At 37.8% G+C, this 17,398-nt stretch overlaps 1 protein-coding gene and 1 long non-coding RNA gene across 22 annotated transcripts in view; one reads left to right on the top strand and one right to left on the bottom strand.

Moving 5' to 3' along the window:
- The window catches only part of LOC148935145 (uncharacterized), a 52,225-nt gene extending 35,883 nt beyond the window's left edge, over positions 1–16,342 (top strand). Inside the window, exons 2-3 of one of the 2 annotated variants that reach the window (XR_016140767.1) lie at positions 3,055–3,239; positions 5,229–16,342. This is a non-coding gene — a long non-coding RNA (uncharacterized LOC148935145). The other variant, XR_016140766.1, reaches the window with a different exon arrangement.
- Positions 1–17,398, bottom strand: part of FoxP (forkhead box transcription factor P) — a 276,092-nt gene that overhangs the window by 163,382 nt on the left and 95,312 nt on the right. The gene's annotated exons all lie outside the window — the stretch shown is intronic.

A 17,398-nucleotide genomic window follows, 5' to 3' on the forward strand; every position in this document is an offset into this window, starting at 1 on the left:
AGCGTATATGGGAGGGAGACAGAAGATCGTTGGAAAGGTGGCAGTACGTAGGTTGGAGGGAAGGCCCGCGAATGGAACGGGAAATATGCAAAGTGTTTACGATCGTGCAACATGCTGCCGACCCAAGTTCACCCCTTCCTCTCTCACCCCCTATGTCACTCCCGTGCTTTTATCCATCCCTCTAAGAGGGATGCAGAGTCTGCAAAGGAAGTGCGCCACGTTCATCGTTTCCGTTATTGATGTACAGAAGTTTAAATTCTGACTCATACTTCACCCTTTTCAAAGATTTATTTTATTAAGATTATTTATATTTGTATATTCTTAATATTTTCAAGTTATCATTTTTTTCTCGAAAAATGTATATTTTCTGAAATAAATAAAATTAGTCAAAATATAATATTATAAAAAGTAATATATTTTTTGGCTTTATAACTTACGCGGATTATGTTTATTCGCTCTTCACGAAAAATTATATCTTAGAACGAAGCAGTTATGTAATTGATATTAGATTATAATAATGTAATTGGATTAGATGATATATATATATATATATATATATATAATATATTTAATATTTTATTATATTGTTCTAATATATTTTCTAGAACAAAAAATAGATATTACTTATAACATGTAATAATAAAATAATAGTATAAAATTTTTTATTAAAAAATAAAAATCTCTAAACTTGTAATTTTATTTCAGAAAATAATGTGAACTTTTATCAGTAAAATAGATTTACGCGTTTGATGTAATTGGAAGACTTTATTGTTTTACACATTATTTTCAATAATACGCATTGAATTATTTTTTAATTCGAATTAATATTAATTTTTATATAATTCTATTCCGCGACTGCACGAGACATTTTTACACGGTATTTTAATAATGCACTGCATTTGAATAATAAACCATCACATAAAGGCATAGCACCTTAAAACAATTAGTAATGAAACTGTTTATCTGGAAAATCAAAGATATAAAAATTTATATTAAACTGAAAAATTAAATTTAAAATAAATTTTGTCTTATTTGTAAAGTAATATAAATTACATCAAATGCGTTGAATTTAATAAAAGGATAAATAATTCCTACAAATTAAATATCATCAAAAATATTATTTGTCGATCGTATTTTTTTGAATAAATTAGGAAATTAAAAGTATTCTTTGTATTATTATATTATCCAACCGATAACGTAGCGAAAGCGTTTTGCAAAATTATATTTATGTGTTTTCGTCAATATCGCGTTGTAAAGCGCATTGTAAAACACAAACGCAAATATCTTGTCTCCTTTGTCAAATGATGTATCGTTCATTCATCTCTTTTCGATAATAATCGGTCCAATTATATTTTCGCAATTTATAGCAAGACAGGGTAAAAGACCTGCCGCCCTTTGCGGCTCGCTCTCGACGCGACTTCACTTATAAAAACGCAATTTCCTTGTAACAATATAGCATAATAAATGCCGAGGGTTGCTTTCTCGGGAGCGGTTGAAGAGCCCACTTTCGCCAGGCCAAGCGGCGAGCGGCTCCGATTCGCCATTACAGTTTGTAATGTACTTACGTAACTTCTGTTTATACACCAACTTTTCTCCACCCGTACTTACTCCGTCTCAGCCTCCTTGCCGCTTGCAACAGCCCGTTTCATCCCTCGCCCGCGGCGTTCCGCTCTGATATCATTTTTAATGTCTGAAAATTATCTTCGCCACCTCTCTACGTTTCTACCCCTTTTTGACCAAAATGCTTCTTTTTACCATCCTCGTCTTATGGCGACGGCATAGTTGTTCTCTATATTCGTTATTATTGCTTACGTCACGCGATGCTTTTTACCTTTTTTATACTGTCTCCTTCATCGTTTTTCTCATTTATAACATACTTCATAAATATGTTACATTTTTTATATGTTATATTTTTATATGTAACTATATTTTATATTTACCGTTTTTAAAAATTATTTTGTGATTTATAAATGTTTACACATGATGTAAACACATGATCCCTTTAATTTTTGAAAAAATGTTAGCAGAACAAAATTTATCCTAAAAGTATAAAGATAATAACACATGTTCTTATAATGATAATGATGATATAACATCTAGAGTAAGAGCTTCATTAATCAAATTAAATAGCAAAATGTTATTTACAATTAAAACATAAAAATCGAATTTATAAAATTTATAACGTAGAGCAAATAAAAAACCCATGTTACTTTGAAGTAAGATAATTATTATTTAAAACAATTATTATATAATTATTTTTTAAAATAAATAACACATAATAAATATTTTTTTATAATACTGATTTAATATTAAATAATGTAATAATAAAAAGTATATCTTATGATAAAATTTTAGACTATAAAATTTCACACTTTAAACCTAGATATAATAATAATTTTTCAAAATTTATATGAAAATATTTCATAATATTTTAATAAAATGTCAAAATGAAATCCATAAAATGATTTTATAATAATTTAGATTTTTTTTTATCTGTTACATCGAAAAGGAGGCAAAAATATTGTGAAAAAAAATTTGTGTAATATCCTTGGTTAGACGAACTGTTTCCTCGTTTTACTAAAGTAGTTCATATGTGAAACATCGATTAGTTATTGAAAAGTCGAAAGAAAACAAACCGCTGTAAACGTTTTCACTATATACCGTAACAAACAATTTATACCGCAATGTTTGTGAGGATATTTGCTACATATATACTTAGATACTGTTTTTTGCCTAGAACATATGACCAAATAAATTAATTAACTTCATTATTTTAAAACAATATCGCGAATAGTAATATAAAATTATATTTGTATAAAATTAATAACTGTGGAAAAAATATTTATACACACTTGAATGAATCAAACGCAATTAATCATTCTTTTAATTTTACTTTCAAAATACTTAACCCTGGCCATACACGCGCACTCTGACGAGATTATTTATTACGCACAAATTTTCGGCGACCGATGCAAAAAATTTCTCCACGTGCCGTAATTGCAATGATTCGATGCGTAATTCATCGTGTTGGTCGATGCATTTTTCTCATTTTAGATCGGTATCATGACATTTCACAAAGTGCGTAGTTCCGGCTCGAACGGTCCCGATGGGGATGAGGCATGGAACTGGAATGCAGCTGCAGTTCAATGCAACTGCATTGAAAACAAGCCATGGTGCATCGAGGCCTCGGGCGCTTATAATCGTTATGTTTAGTCGCTTGTGTTCCTGCATTTTCCACGGTATTTACACTTCACTGAAATCTCATGAAAAAGTAATAAAATAAACACCGATCCCGGGGATCGAGCGCCGGAAATAGGATATCGCGATATTTATTCTGGCTTCGTGTCATACGCCTATTTATAATGGACGGCATTTACTAACTCGGCTGCATATTTTATCTTTCACTGTTGCAGTAATTCTGGATAATATCCACCATCGCAAAAAAAATGACGCTGTTCGTGGGTCAAAGCGAATATTCCCTCGCGAGTTTTTCCGATGATTTCATACATGGTTGTAGCTATAAGGAAATTTTGTTACGTCGTTATAACGGCAAATAATATTTTACTGTGAATGCATATATTCGATTAGCTTGCTAAATTACTTTAATGATTTAACTTTCATTAATGATTAACTCTGTAACAAAGAACAGAATTACACATTACTTGGAAAAATTAACATTACGTAAAAGGATATTTTTTTTGTCTAATTAATAAGTCTTTTGAAGAATAAGTATAGTATTAATATTTAATTTCAAATCTTTTCAATTATAATTTAATGAAAATTTAGAAAGAAATTTGTTTTTTCAGTATTTCTATAAAATTAATAGTATTCTTTCTTCAATTTCTTTTCCCATTCCTATTACCATATTTGGTACCTATTGAAGCTTTTTTCCTTATTAACTTTCAGATAATATTACTTCAAAAATGTCTAGCGTAATCCATAATTGACCATAAATCATCTAATTAATGTCCGACTGCGTCGTACGTATTGGCCAACAATGTACGTTATTATTCTGCGGGGGGAAAAAAAAACTGTCCTTCCAATTTTTTTGCGAACTTTAAAAAGCAGTACAATCGACGGCGGATAACGTCATCCACTTTGCTCGTCAAATAAACATCTCGATGGAACGGCGCACGAATAAACTCGAGTCAAAGGAACGATTATCATCGCGTCGTATTTTGCTCGTCGATTTCGTCGGTTCGCGCTACTTCGTGCTTCGTGTTTGTGCCGGCCATCGAACGACGGGGCACGACACTCGCCGCGCGAGTTGGACGGCAAAACTAAACAGACCACGAGGCGACATTAAAGTGATGGCGCGAGTTAAACTGACAACCTTCGCCACTTTCCCGGAAGCATAAGCTATCTCGCGCGGCCTGTCGCTTTTGCCGCGAGTGTATTTTCATTGTCGCTTTTATCCTACCTTCGCGATCGGTAACGCGTCCGCACCGCGCGTTCCGCACGATCTCGCACCGCGCGTTTGATTGTTTTCCGAATGAATGAGACGAAATTATAAATAGACTCGCGAGCGATTTTCCGCTACCATCGCACCTCTTCATGCGCGACCCACCGGACACGGATCGCGCGCGATGGAAATTACGCATCGTCGCGCGAAAAGTTCCGCTCGCCTCGCGCCTGTCAATCCGTTTCAATTAAATGCATACGACCGAATAAATTTATACTCGGTCTCTAATAACTAGCTATTTGACAGTAATTTATCGATTTGTAACGTTTCTATAATCGCAACCCGCGCTGTGAAACGCGATCTATCATACCACGTGTATGGGTACTTTAAATAACTCAAGAGAATATTATATAAATTTTATAATAAAGATTTGTTGATTTTTTTATCACTAGATTAGTTAGATTAAGATCTTTGAAATTAAAATTAAGAGATGTTACTTATTTCTCGGTTAAATTTCAAATATGTAGTCTCATGTCAAACTTGATCCCAGATAATATATATTTTATTTGTTATTAATAACATTTGATATCAACATTTATTTGTAAGTTTCTGTATATCAGTCGAGATAATGATAACTTACAGCGTGAATCGTATTTCTATTTAAAAAAAAAAAAAAATCTTCAGATATATCTTTGCGGCAATTTCCGTTTATTGCATAATCTAATTATCCGATTATGCAATCTCATCGTCCGCCGAGATTCCAAGTGGAATCTCCTCATTTCAAAAATCTCGTATATAAGAAAATTTATAAGTGATTTTCCGACAGGTCGCGGAATTCGGGGGCCAATGCCGTCGTTCCTTCGCCTATCGAGTTTTGAATTCTCACAGTTGCAGCGCTGCTGGACAGCAGGAGGACATCCAGCAGAAGGAGATTGCAGCCGCCGAGGCGTAAGAGGCGTGAGTGAAACGGCTGGACACCGGTAAACAATCCTCCGGCCAGACCGACCGACCCATCTCTGATTGCTAATGAATCCTAACACTATTATGCATACAACAACTAAAAAAAAACTTAGGTTCGGAGAGGCACGAGGGCAGGAGTCGTTGGCCGTTCGTCCGTGTCTTCGCCTCTTTGTGCGCACGTCGCATCGGACGCTGCTCTCTCGCGCGCGCGCGCGCACACACACATACACATACACACACGCACATATATCGCGTATGAGAGCTGGGAGAGCTGGGAGAGCCCGCGCGTACTTCTGGGACAAAGAGTTGTGCAAACACGAGTTTACCAGCGGGGGACATTATTGCCCTGGACCCGGAGCAAGTTACCCGTCAGGCACTTCGTTAGTGCAATCCTTTTTGCTCGTTACCTTGCCGGTTACTTCGACCTCGATGCGTTACGATCGTTACGATACCTGTTTGCATGTATGCCCGCGCGCGTACGCACGCGGCCCTCGTCCACCACGCGCGAATGAATGCTTCGCGAGTATCTAGCGACGAACTAGCGACGAACCGGCTGATCCCGGCACGTCGACGATTTCGACGCGATGCGACGACGCTCATCCACCCGAAGAATTATTTTTCACGGATGCGTCGCGACGCGCGAAATTGCAAGCGCACGGGTGGTTACCAGCACGTGGGTGGCGCGGATGAAACGAGGTTGAAAGGATCAAGTCGTACGGCTACAAAACGTGATCGGTGGAATATGCAAGACACGCATACATGTTCTTCACAAATAATATTCGCAATGATAGTTACGTAATAAATAAATTATATTTTTATAAAAAATGAATGTCACTTGTATGTTGAGAAATTATTATTTATCAAAAATTATATGTTTCCATTACTCTATATAATATTTTAGAGATTGTAATTTTATCAAAGAAAACAAAACAAAATCTACGAGAAATGTCATTCCTTTGTCAAGAAAGTATATAGAGCTATAAAAAATATTTAAAGTTTATTACAAGTTTAATTAATATAAATGAAAAAAGTAAATTTATACGCACTATTGCATCAGATACTTATTTTTTAGACAAACTTTTATTACATTTTGTCTTTTTCTACATTGTACTTTAGAAATAAAAATGATGATAACATCGTGTTTCTCTTATTATTACGTGTGTAACGGTTATAGCAACAAGCAATTATCACAATTTCTAGTTTTCAAAAAATTTCGCTAAAACAACCCGTTCCTTTATTATTTCTAGGAATCATTATCGGTACTGTGTAATCAGTGAAAATAACATCGCTATTCGTAATCGTTCGAGAATATGTTTCGCGTCCTAGTTTTTCGACGCTACCGCCGGCTCGGCTGAGAGGCGATCGCATTCTCCTCGATAATAGGCGTCCGCGATGCATAATGCGTTTATTGCTTTTCGCCGCGTGTTTCGCAACAACAGCACGTAACGTGCATTAACGCCGCGTCGAGCCGCGAAGTAAGACTACAGAGGGGGCTTTATATGCGGCGAGGTGTGCACGCGATGACGTGATTCTATCGATTATTAAACGAATAATATGCGCTCGCCCGCACTGCCCTGTACCATGTGCATCGAGCCACACAGGCAATTTGGGTATGCATCGTATGCACGAGTTTATGATCGCGCGAAAATCCGGAATGTTCGGCACGGAGTGATACGATGGAAACGAAATAGAGTTCCCCGCGAAACTAATTTCATGGAACGGTTACAACCGACGCCTCGAAAATACCGTTGTGGCTTTCTGAAATTAGAAGTTACACGGAGGGGAATTTTTTTTCCCGCGTTCGATTTTCGGCAACGCGACCGGAGAAGCGCAACCGGTAAACAATTTTTAGCGGCGCGCCTTAATTAAGCCCCGTGAATATTCCGTCCTTCGCTAAAATAACAGGCTGATCTTTTAATCGCCATTTCGCGACGTGATCAACAGCACAGGAGTTTTAGACGCAAGTCGATCTGTAACATGGCATTTTTACTTAACTTCTCTCGCCTCTTAATAACGGAATTTTCTGTCATTTATTTTCTGTCGCTTGTTTTCTGTTAATAGCTTCAAATCGATCTTTATGTTCATTTATATATTCTTATTCCATCCACTCGGATATTCCTCTCGGAGATGAGAAGACATAAATCAAAAATATATTGCATGTAACGATGTTTCACGTGTGCAAGAAGAAAATAATGTTGTTCTGTACAATTAGAATCACAATTAATTTTAAGCGATTCATTATTCCATAAGAATTCATATAATTACCTTATAATCCTATCAAAGGTATAATAACGAAAACATCAATAATAATAAATATCTTCGGTTGACTCAATTACGATATAATCGAGGCAGATATCAATCCCGATTTTTCGACTCGCCCTCCTTTTTTATTTCGATTCCCAATATATAAGCGTCGCGAAGTTTCAGGTGCGCCGGGGAAAGAGAGAGAGAGAGAGAGAGAGAGAGAGAGAGAGAGAGAGAGAGAGAGAGAGAGAGAGAGTCGATTTATCGCAAAACGTAGGAAGAATCGAACGGAAGAGCCCCGCGGGCTCTGTACACGGTACGACGATCCGCCGTCACCCTCCTCCGCGCATACGAACGGGCACGAGGGGTGTAGAGCGCGAGTCGAGAGGGTGCAACAATAGCGAGACAGTTACTGTCAACACACTCGGTGCACATTAGTTGTTTCGCGGAAGCGGCTAAAATGTAAAACGAGGATCCCCGGGAAACAAAAGGAACGTAGCGGGTGGAAAAGGTATAGGATCAATACAATAGTATATTTGTACAGACCGACTGATGAGGGGTGGTACCTTGCAAGTGGGAGGCCTCGCTCGGGGTCGGGGCGATGTCTGTCCAGGGTGGGTATGCCTGTTGTTTACAGTGAAATGCAGGAAGCACAAGAGATCAAAAAGAGAAAGCTCGAAACACCAAACTCGTTTCAATGTCAAAGCTGATTCACAAGCGAATATAATGTTACATGAGCTCTTAAATTTTCCAAAGGCACCTTCGTACTTTGTAAAAAAAAAAAAAGATGTGAAATCCGCAAACGTCAAAATTGTATTTTTCGATTTTCAATAACACAATTAGAAGAGTCTAAGAGAAATGCATTGTTCATTGCTTTATTTATAAAATTATTGCTGTGTAAATAATTGTATTAGATAAATCACTAATTCAAGAAAAGCAAATTATTTCATTATATAAGGAAAGTATTAAAAATTTCATGCATTATCGGAATGTCAAAAATGAAATTGTTGGATTGTAATAAAATATAAGAAGATAATAAAAATTATCATTCGTTTATTAAAAAAAAAAAAAAAAAAAAAAAAAAAAAAAAAAAAAAAAAAAAAAAAAAAAAACATGCAACAAATAAAAATGATTAACGAGTTCAAGCACTATTGAAATAAACACGCAATCAATAAAACAGTTTATTTGCTCATTCCTCGATAAGAAAAAATAGTTCAAAAATGGCAGGCACAACCCTCGGTTAACACCGGTTGCATAGGGTAGGTACGATAGTTGTTTACCGTGTAAGGGCGCCAAAGGGATGCTAAGAAGGTAGGAGAAACGAACAGCCACACGCGCCGCAACACGTATACAACTACACCATAGCGAAACCACCATCGCCACCGCTACGTTTGTATACTGCAAACGTATCGGTTTACTCGCGTAGGTGAAAACCAGTCACAGTGATGAACAAAATATCCAATCATAATTGGTCAATCGTTTCATCGATTCAAACGATATCCTTGACATATAATATCTACCACATGAACGATTGTTATTCGCCACAATAATTATTTATTTTAGAAACAACAAATGTATAATAAATATAGAATAAGAAGAAATAACCGATGTTAAATCTTGAGACTGAAAGGACAAGCTACGATGCCTTTTCATAAAATAATCTTCAATGTGTGCTTTCCAAATTGCAAAATAATAGCATTCTAGAAAAGGAGAGAATCGCTTGAATCATAAAAATAGCATTATGTTTGTTGGAAATGTCTCAACAAACACACAAACTGTACATCTGTTTGCGGTAGCCTCATTTGTGCCGATGTGTAAGCATAATAAGAGCTTATTGATCTAGAGGGTATAATTATGGTTCATGGTCGATTCATGCAAGAGAGATCTAATGTTTTTGTAGCAATTACTGCGAAGCCATATCCTATTAAGTTGTCGTTTGAGTCTTTAAAGATAATTTTCGCAATATCGTAATTTCAGAACGTATTACCAATTATTATATATTGGTTATTTTTGCCTTGTCCAAATATTAATAAAATATATAAAAGACAAATGTGTATATATATATATATATATATATATATATATATATATATATATCGTATATATGTATATGTATCCTACAATCATAGAAAGAAAACGTGTTAAATAAAAATATATAATAAAATAATAAATTGTGTTATTTTATTTTTCTTCTCATCCTTTTTCTAAATTCCTTTACAGAATTTAACATCTACAACTTAGTCTAAAACTTAACAATCTTTAATCTGCAATTTGCACGTAGCACTTTATACTAATAATAATAGCAATTATTTTGATAGCAATATCACTTGATTGCTATTATATACACATAAGTAAATCCAAAAACCAAATCAGCTGAGTAGTAAAAATCAACATCACCTGAGCAACGAAAATCAATAACAGACGACAGAGAAATCGATGCGCAAGCTGAGCACAGGCAGCTAAACGCAAACTTTACGCGATACCATTGATCAATTTTGATCGCATATAACTCAAAAATTATTGTGTGACTTCAATACCTGTTATATTGCGATTTCCAGCTTCAATTAATCTCCAGAATATGCTATTAACGTTATCCGATAATAAAACATTTTATACACATATATGTAATCTAAGAGGGATACTCTTTTTCGTCACAGATATTTTGTCACAACTTGAATTTACATGGAAATCAAAGTTCAACTTGATTAAATTCAACTTAAAATTAAAATACGGAATAATTATACGCATAATCTTCATTGTAATCATCTTTGAATTTTACATCGTATAATATTTATAACATATCCAACAAACAATAAAGTCGCGAGCAAAAGTTTAGGCAAGTGAAGCACATTTAATCGCGATCGATGTAAATCGCGGAGTTTAAATCATCATTAATACGTTTAATCGGGTTTCCGCGAAGCGAAATGTAATGTTTGTTTTCACCACGAGATCAAATTGTAATTGTTCGCATCGACAGGAATGAAAATTGCAACGAACAAGGTGAATCGCGGATCCGACCGACTAGCAACAATTCTCGGCGTACGCGCACTCGAAATCATTATGTCATATCTACTTCATTTGTTCAACCCCCGTTGCATCCGTATCCGCATGTGTATACACGCATCGGTATGCGCGCATTCGTGTTGCTAACTCCATTCTCCACGACGTATACGATTCGCCTACTCGATCTTTATTTTTCCACCTTTTACCTTGGCACTAAAATACCCGATAGAAATGTAAACGTTTTTCCACAATGCAAGCCGCTTAGAGAGCACCGTTAAACACAATCAAAAAAAGAGAAAAAAAAAGCCAATTGCATATTTTTCAACAATAAATTTCGCGATTCGATCCTTGCCGAATCGTCAGTTGTATTATTCGCGCTCGCGAACGCGAAGGTTTTCTTTTTTTTGGGGGGTGTTAATTTTTTGGTAGCGCAAAAAGTGCGAGCGGTCGTGCAAATTTTCGGCGCGCGTTCCACCGCAATCGATGGAGTTATGCGGAACAGAATTGAATTTACCAAGTGCAGAACATATAATGTATGATACTAGCGAACAACGGGTCTGATAATTAGCAAATATGCAATACCTATGATTAGAGTAATAGTTTCGCAAATAGAATATTTTCATTTGACAGGTATGTGTTCTCTGTGACGTTTACGACGAGCTTGGTAGGCAACAAAGAGCTTGGTTTGCAAAATGAGGATCGAAAATCAAAGCCCACTTAATAATGCGTTGATGAAATCATTCGCGCTCGTATGGCCGGGCATCGAAAATGTCAGACGTTGAGAGGTATTGCCCGTAATATATTTTTGATTAAGTGGCCGGAATAACGGCGATAAATAATAAAACGATGCACTTGTTTACGGGAAACCGCAATTGAATCAACGTTAGTACGTCTGTGCGCGTCTATCGCGAAAAATCAAATGCCCATCGATGCTTACACAAATGTAACAATATGAATAATATGAGTGTGATTGATGGCGATGCTTTTGGTACAATTGAGAGGTCAAAAATAATTTTTGAAATCTGGAATGAAAAACTGATGTAACGCCCTCGACGTAGAATCAACACTACAAAATTAAATATATTTTATTTTCATAATAAAGTTTTTCAAAAAGTTACATAATAATACCGGTTAAGTAACTTTTATAAAAATTACGATTTTTTTTTCCATCTTTTCGTGACAATTGATTGATATTAGTATATAAAATGGACAACGAAAGATGAGAATTCAAAAATGGAATTCTAAATCTACAAAATGAAAAAGAATATAATCATATGTGCGCAACACGCATGATTCGAAGAGGCAGTAGCAGAAGAATTCGGTGACAGCATCTCGATATACCCCGGAGACGTTTTCTCACCCGTTACAATCACATGGGAAGAGGGGGTTGGACAAGCGAGGGGACGTGCGACAGCGTCGCAAAGGAATCTCGGCCCCTCGATTCCCGAAGCCTTCCCGAAATAATCCTCGCGGACGACACGTCAGGCGACGGTCGTTTACGCACGCGTGTGCGTGACGGGGGTGAGGCAGGGGGGGGGGGGTTGTGAGACTTACATATGACAAATTCAACGTGCTCCTTCCCGCCGCCGTGTCTTCCTTCCTTGCTGACACTTATGGCCCACGGCCACACAGGGTATTATTATTTTCATTCCTTCCCGCATGTCTGTCTGTCCGCCCGTCCGTCCGCTCGTACCATCCGTTTCTTTCCGCGTTTGTCTCCTCTGTCTGCGCCTTCTCCCACGCTGCGAAAATCTCTTTTCGGTTGCTTTCGAGGGCTCCCCCTGAAGCGAACCTCTTCCCTCCCCCACGCACGCGAGATGGGGCTCTTAGTTTTTTGCGCGCGACACGTGACAGAAAGTCCTCGAGGCCGCCTTTGTTACCGGGACGTTACCCCTTCCGTACCGAGTCCTGGGAGTCTTGTCGACAAGCTTTGCGAGGATGGAAAGTGGAACACTTACATTGTAATTATGCGCGGTAACGTACGTCGCGATACGTTGAAAAGTTGGTCACCGTAAAGAAAAGACTAATTAAATGAAATGACTTATGCGTTATTCAAAATTAAATTCTTCATATCCTGGGAGGAGCTACAAAACTACAGAGCATTTAAATAACAATTTTGTTATAATTATAATAACCATTTAAAAATTATATATCAATATCAGTTATATTAATTGTATATAAAATTAGCACATATGTGATTAGTAATAATTACAGTTTAGAAGGAATTTAAATTTGATCGTCCGAATATATTTCACGCCACCAGGGTGTAAAAATTTTGCTGAAAGGAAACCGCCCACGCTGTGTTTTGAATGCGCGATACCTTATGGTCTTAAATCATATTACCCACGTGCCCTTTTTACCCCTTCTCGTGTTATCTCCTGCGGGCTCGTGCTCGTTCTTATTTTATTTGTTTCGCTTATCCACCGCCGTTCTTGAGACTCGCCGAGATTTCGCGGCAATTTACTTTATGCGCGTTACGTCGTTTTCCGCCCTCTCGCTTCCGCCCACCGTAGCGTACCACACCTACCCCAGCCATCTCTTCCAAAGACTCACCCTCGCGATGTTCTTATGGAGCTCGACAGCGTCCGACACATACGCGCGCGCGCATGCCTGTGTGTCGTGTGTATGTGTAGCCACATACACACGACGTGTTCGTTTCTATCGCCAAGGCGGTCCCGAGTGTTCTCTTCTACACTTATTTCGCGCTAATTCACCCCTCAAGACCGCTTACGCCTCCTACCACCGTCTACCGAACAGGTTAGCTTTTTTTTCTCACGTGCCGCGAAGCAGTTCTCGTTAAGCGGTTAAGGGTGAACTCGCTAAAGAAGGGCTGTAAATTCATTGACTGGTAAAAATACCCCTCGGAATTCCCAGAAGCGTCTTTCGAGCAATTCCGGTGCTGGGCTTATTCAGGATCACACCTAAATCGTGTAAAAATAAGATCGAGGTTTCGCGACATGCCTAACAAAATGTTTGCAGACACATTTACCAACAATTAAAGCACTTAATTATTTATAATTATTTTATCGATATGCGAATATAAAATATTTTTATAAAAGCGTTCGTTGTGTTTAGAAATATGTACGTAATCAATGCACTTGATTTTTTAAGAGAAATAAATAACAATAAATGTATATTACATTTTAAATAAAACTATTATATAATAAATATTTATTTAATAATACTTGAAATAAAATAATAATTTACGCTTACAAGAATTTTATCCACATTCAAATAGAAATTTTAATATCCACACTTGATAATTATTACTGCATGCAAACCATAAATCACTCCGGCAACAATCTCAACCTCCTGGAAAAAAGAAAGCGTCATCCCCGCTGAGATTCGCTATCTTTGAAGTATGAAAATATTTTCGCTGAGTGGTAGGATGCGCGGATGAATGCGCGAGCGTTCTCGCATCGTAAAAATAACACGCGACGACGATGGAAATTCGTCCAGAAAATCGCGCTCGGTCGCGCTGGCGAGTGATCGACGCGACGTCGAGGATCATTCCCTCTCGAAATACGATCGCGTATATAATTATCAAACAAAATCTACAATCCGAGGAGAGAGTCGAGGGTCGTGGCTGGGCATTACAAACGCATTTACATTCGGTACTTGACAAGAGCCAACAAAGGGGGTCCGGGCTGCCGGAATGTTCACCGTAAATAAGTATTACGATATAATTTTCTGTCACAACAATGGCCGCCGGTGTTACAAAAGGTTTAGCCACGAGGTGGCCGTTGGATACCACCGCGGACAATGAGAACGGCCGGCGTTACGCCGTAAATTGATTTGCGAAAGCGTTCCTGAAAAAGCCCTCCGCGAAGAGCCGGGCCTGCCGCCGTCTCCGCCGCCATACGTGCCGCTAGGTTGGCGGGGGGTGATGCGGAGGGTGGTGCGAGCTTTTGAGCTTATACCGCAAAAATTACGTCGCGGCAGGGATTGTATTTATGTTACATAATTACGCCACGCGTGACCAGTCGGATAGAGGCCGCGGGGAGGGGTGCGGCGCCGAACGACGGCGGGGGGTGGGAAAAAAAAGCGGCTGGCCGAGGAAAAGTTTTTCGGCGGCTGGCCGAACAGGCGGGCGAACGAGCAACACCATCCGGCTAATGAATAGAAATAATTCTCGCGCAATTGTGCTTTTCGGTAGTTTTCAATTAACAGCCGGTCCGGCCGCGCCGAACCGAGCTGGACCAAGCCGAACCGAGCCGAGCCGAGCCAAGCCGCGAAACGCATACCGAATGGCGCGACGAGTGGCACTGCTTTAAGTTTTTATGCCGCGCGAACGCGCCTCGCGGCTCGTAATTATAATTTTCTGTCAGGTGGAGGGTTAACGCGCGCGCGCGCGTGTACGTGCGGACGCGGAGATCGTTTTCTTTTTTTTTTCCTCTCTTTCTCTCCCCCCGTATTTTCACCAGAATCCTTTGTTCTCTTTTTAGGGGTGCAACGAAAATATGCTCCGATTTCTGAATACGCGCGCATTCCCCTGCATTGAATCGGTGGCTCTTTGTGCTCCGCGAATTCACGAGAGTGTATTACGATTTTTTCGTCCGGATTTTGGAAATTTTATTTGTATGCACTTAAATTCGTTCAAAGTATTAACTTCGTATCAGTTTGATAAACGTACTACATCTACGTACGATTTGCACATTTTATAAGGGATATGCAAAAACAAAATAATGCAATAAAACTATAATGTAGAACAATAATGTAGAATTTTAATAATTACATAACCGGAAGGCAAATGTTATTTGTATTATAAAATGTTATTTCACAGTGAGAGTTGTTAATCATGACAGGATCAGGCGACATAGTTACGCTCGGCAATGCCTCAACTTCAACCATGTTGTAACTGGCTCTAAATCCGTGTATATTTCGTAGCCGTCGGAATCTCTTCGCGATTGTCACCATGCAGAATCCCGCAAAATAAATCGCGCCTTTCGTCCGGTGATCCCCGGTAATATTTGTCTTTCATCGGGCCATTTTACAAGATTCCCTATCTACTCTCGACTTTCTAGGCAAGAAAGATGAAATCGGAAGCGGCCGTAGACGCACTCGGACACGCACTCACGTCGTGCGACGGGATCCGAAAAGAGGGTGCCCTCGTGATTCCCTGACTTGTTGGCCGGGATGGGTAAGGTGGTAGGAGGATATGGACGGGGCTCCCGTGGGATAAAACGGGTTATCGGATGCGAAACTCGCTGCGTAGAAATGTAAAGGCACCCTGACAAATCGGTTTCTATTACCGGGCAGCGGCGGGTCGTCTTTTTATATATTGATGGCATTATTTCGTGCAGCTAAATCCACCGTATTCACTTCACTGTCTTTCTCAAAGCACGCGAGCACTCTTAACGTTTTATGGAAAAAAATTTGTACAGAGATATCCTGTATCGCCTCAATTTTACAACTGTACAAATGTATTGACTTATACAAAAAGGAAAAAAAATATATAAATCCACCAATTCCTTTTAATTGACGAAATTATCGTAATAAAACGTTAAAAAGCTTAGAAATATTTTGAAAATATTTATTATTAATATCATTTATTTTTTACATTTTATTTTATTACAAATAAATTGGCGTAATTGATGTCCTACTGAAGTTACAATGCAATTCTTCTTGGAATTTCTTGACATTGACATTACCTTTTATATTATACATGTTACATGTGCACCTAACGACGCAAAATTTGCTTTTGATTTACAATTAAGATTGCTCGTTACTTTTGTTGCAGTTAATAGAACGATTGACCATGGAATTCCCAGCGCATCTCTCTGTCCTCTGACACAATATAATCGGTGCGTAATCATCCCATTGTTTGCCGAGAAATTAAATGGACAGTACATTCGCGTTACTGGAGTGCTGCTCGCAAACGATTGTCACAATGTCCGATAATAGCATTTATTACTGTTACTCGCATTTTTGTTGTTAACCAGACGTTGATCATAGGCAGCCAAGTTATATCTTGATCGTTTAAAATGCTCCCGTACAATCCGTTACTATAGATATTAATTTTATTACATCTTCTAATTTGTATTGATCACGATAAATTTGGAACTCAGAACTTTAATTTTATTTAAGGATATGATAAAGTAATGTCACATATGTATGTCATAAAAGTGACAGACTAATAAAAGTAATTTTGTGCTATAAGGCAATAAAATAATGAGCAACGTATATGTGCATCACGATTAGATTTCGTTCTCTCGAATCTTGCTCAATAACTTTCTATTGATCCGTCTTTTCATTTTAATTTCTCCTCAATATTGCATACATCCAACAGTATCAAATAACTAATATAATATCTTTCACCAATGGTACTGGAACGAGATTTATTTTGTATTATACAACATATTACATGCATATTGCGAAATGAATGGTTAATATTTTTCTATGTTCTGAGCAACAGATCCTCTTATTAATAAAAGAGAAAATATATTAAAATAAGATGTGAAAAAACACATTGCGATTGCTGAAATAAATACGTATACGCATAACGTAAGGAAGTTAATTATAGGTAGCGAGGTCGGCGAAAATTGTTATATAATATCGTTGGCCGAGCCGTTTTTTTCACGGTTGTGTGAAATATTTATTTATAATTAGTACAAAGGAAAACGGGGTGCGCGAATTATTTTCAGCCGCGTGATCGCGCGGGAGCAAGTTACAAAAGTGAATAAATAATGTAAAAATGTTAATTGTCGTCAGCACTTGGCGTCAGTGTGCGAGAACACAAAGGACAAAGGTATAATGATATATCGACGATATATATTATTATCAGTTTCA

The sequence above is a fragment of the Pogonomyrmex barbatus genome, unplaced genomic scaffold (genome assembly GCF_055798465.1).
Source record: "Pogonomyrmex barbatus isolate J1 unplaced genomic scaffold, ASM5579846v1 scaffold6, whole genome shotgun sequence".
In the NCBI taxonomy this organism is placed as follows: domain Eukaryota; kingdom Metazoa; phylum Arthropoda; class Insecta; order Hymenoptera; family Formicidae; genus Pogonomyrmex; species Pogonomyrmex barbatus.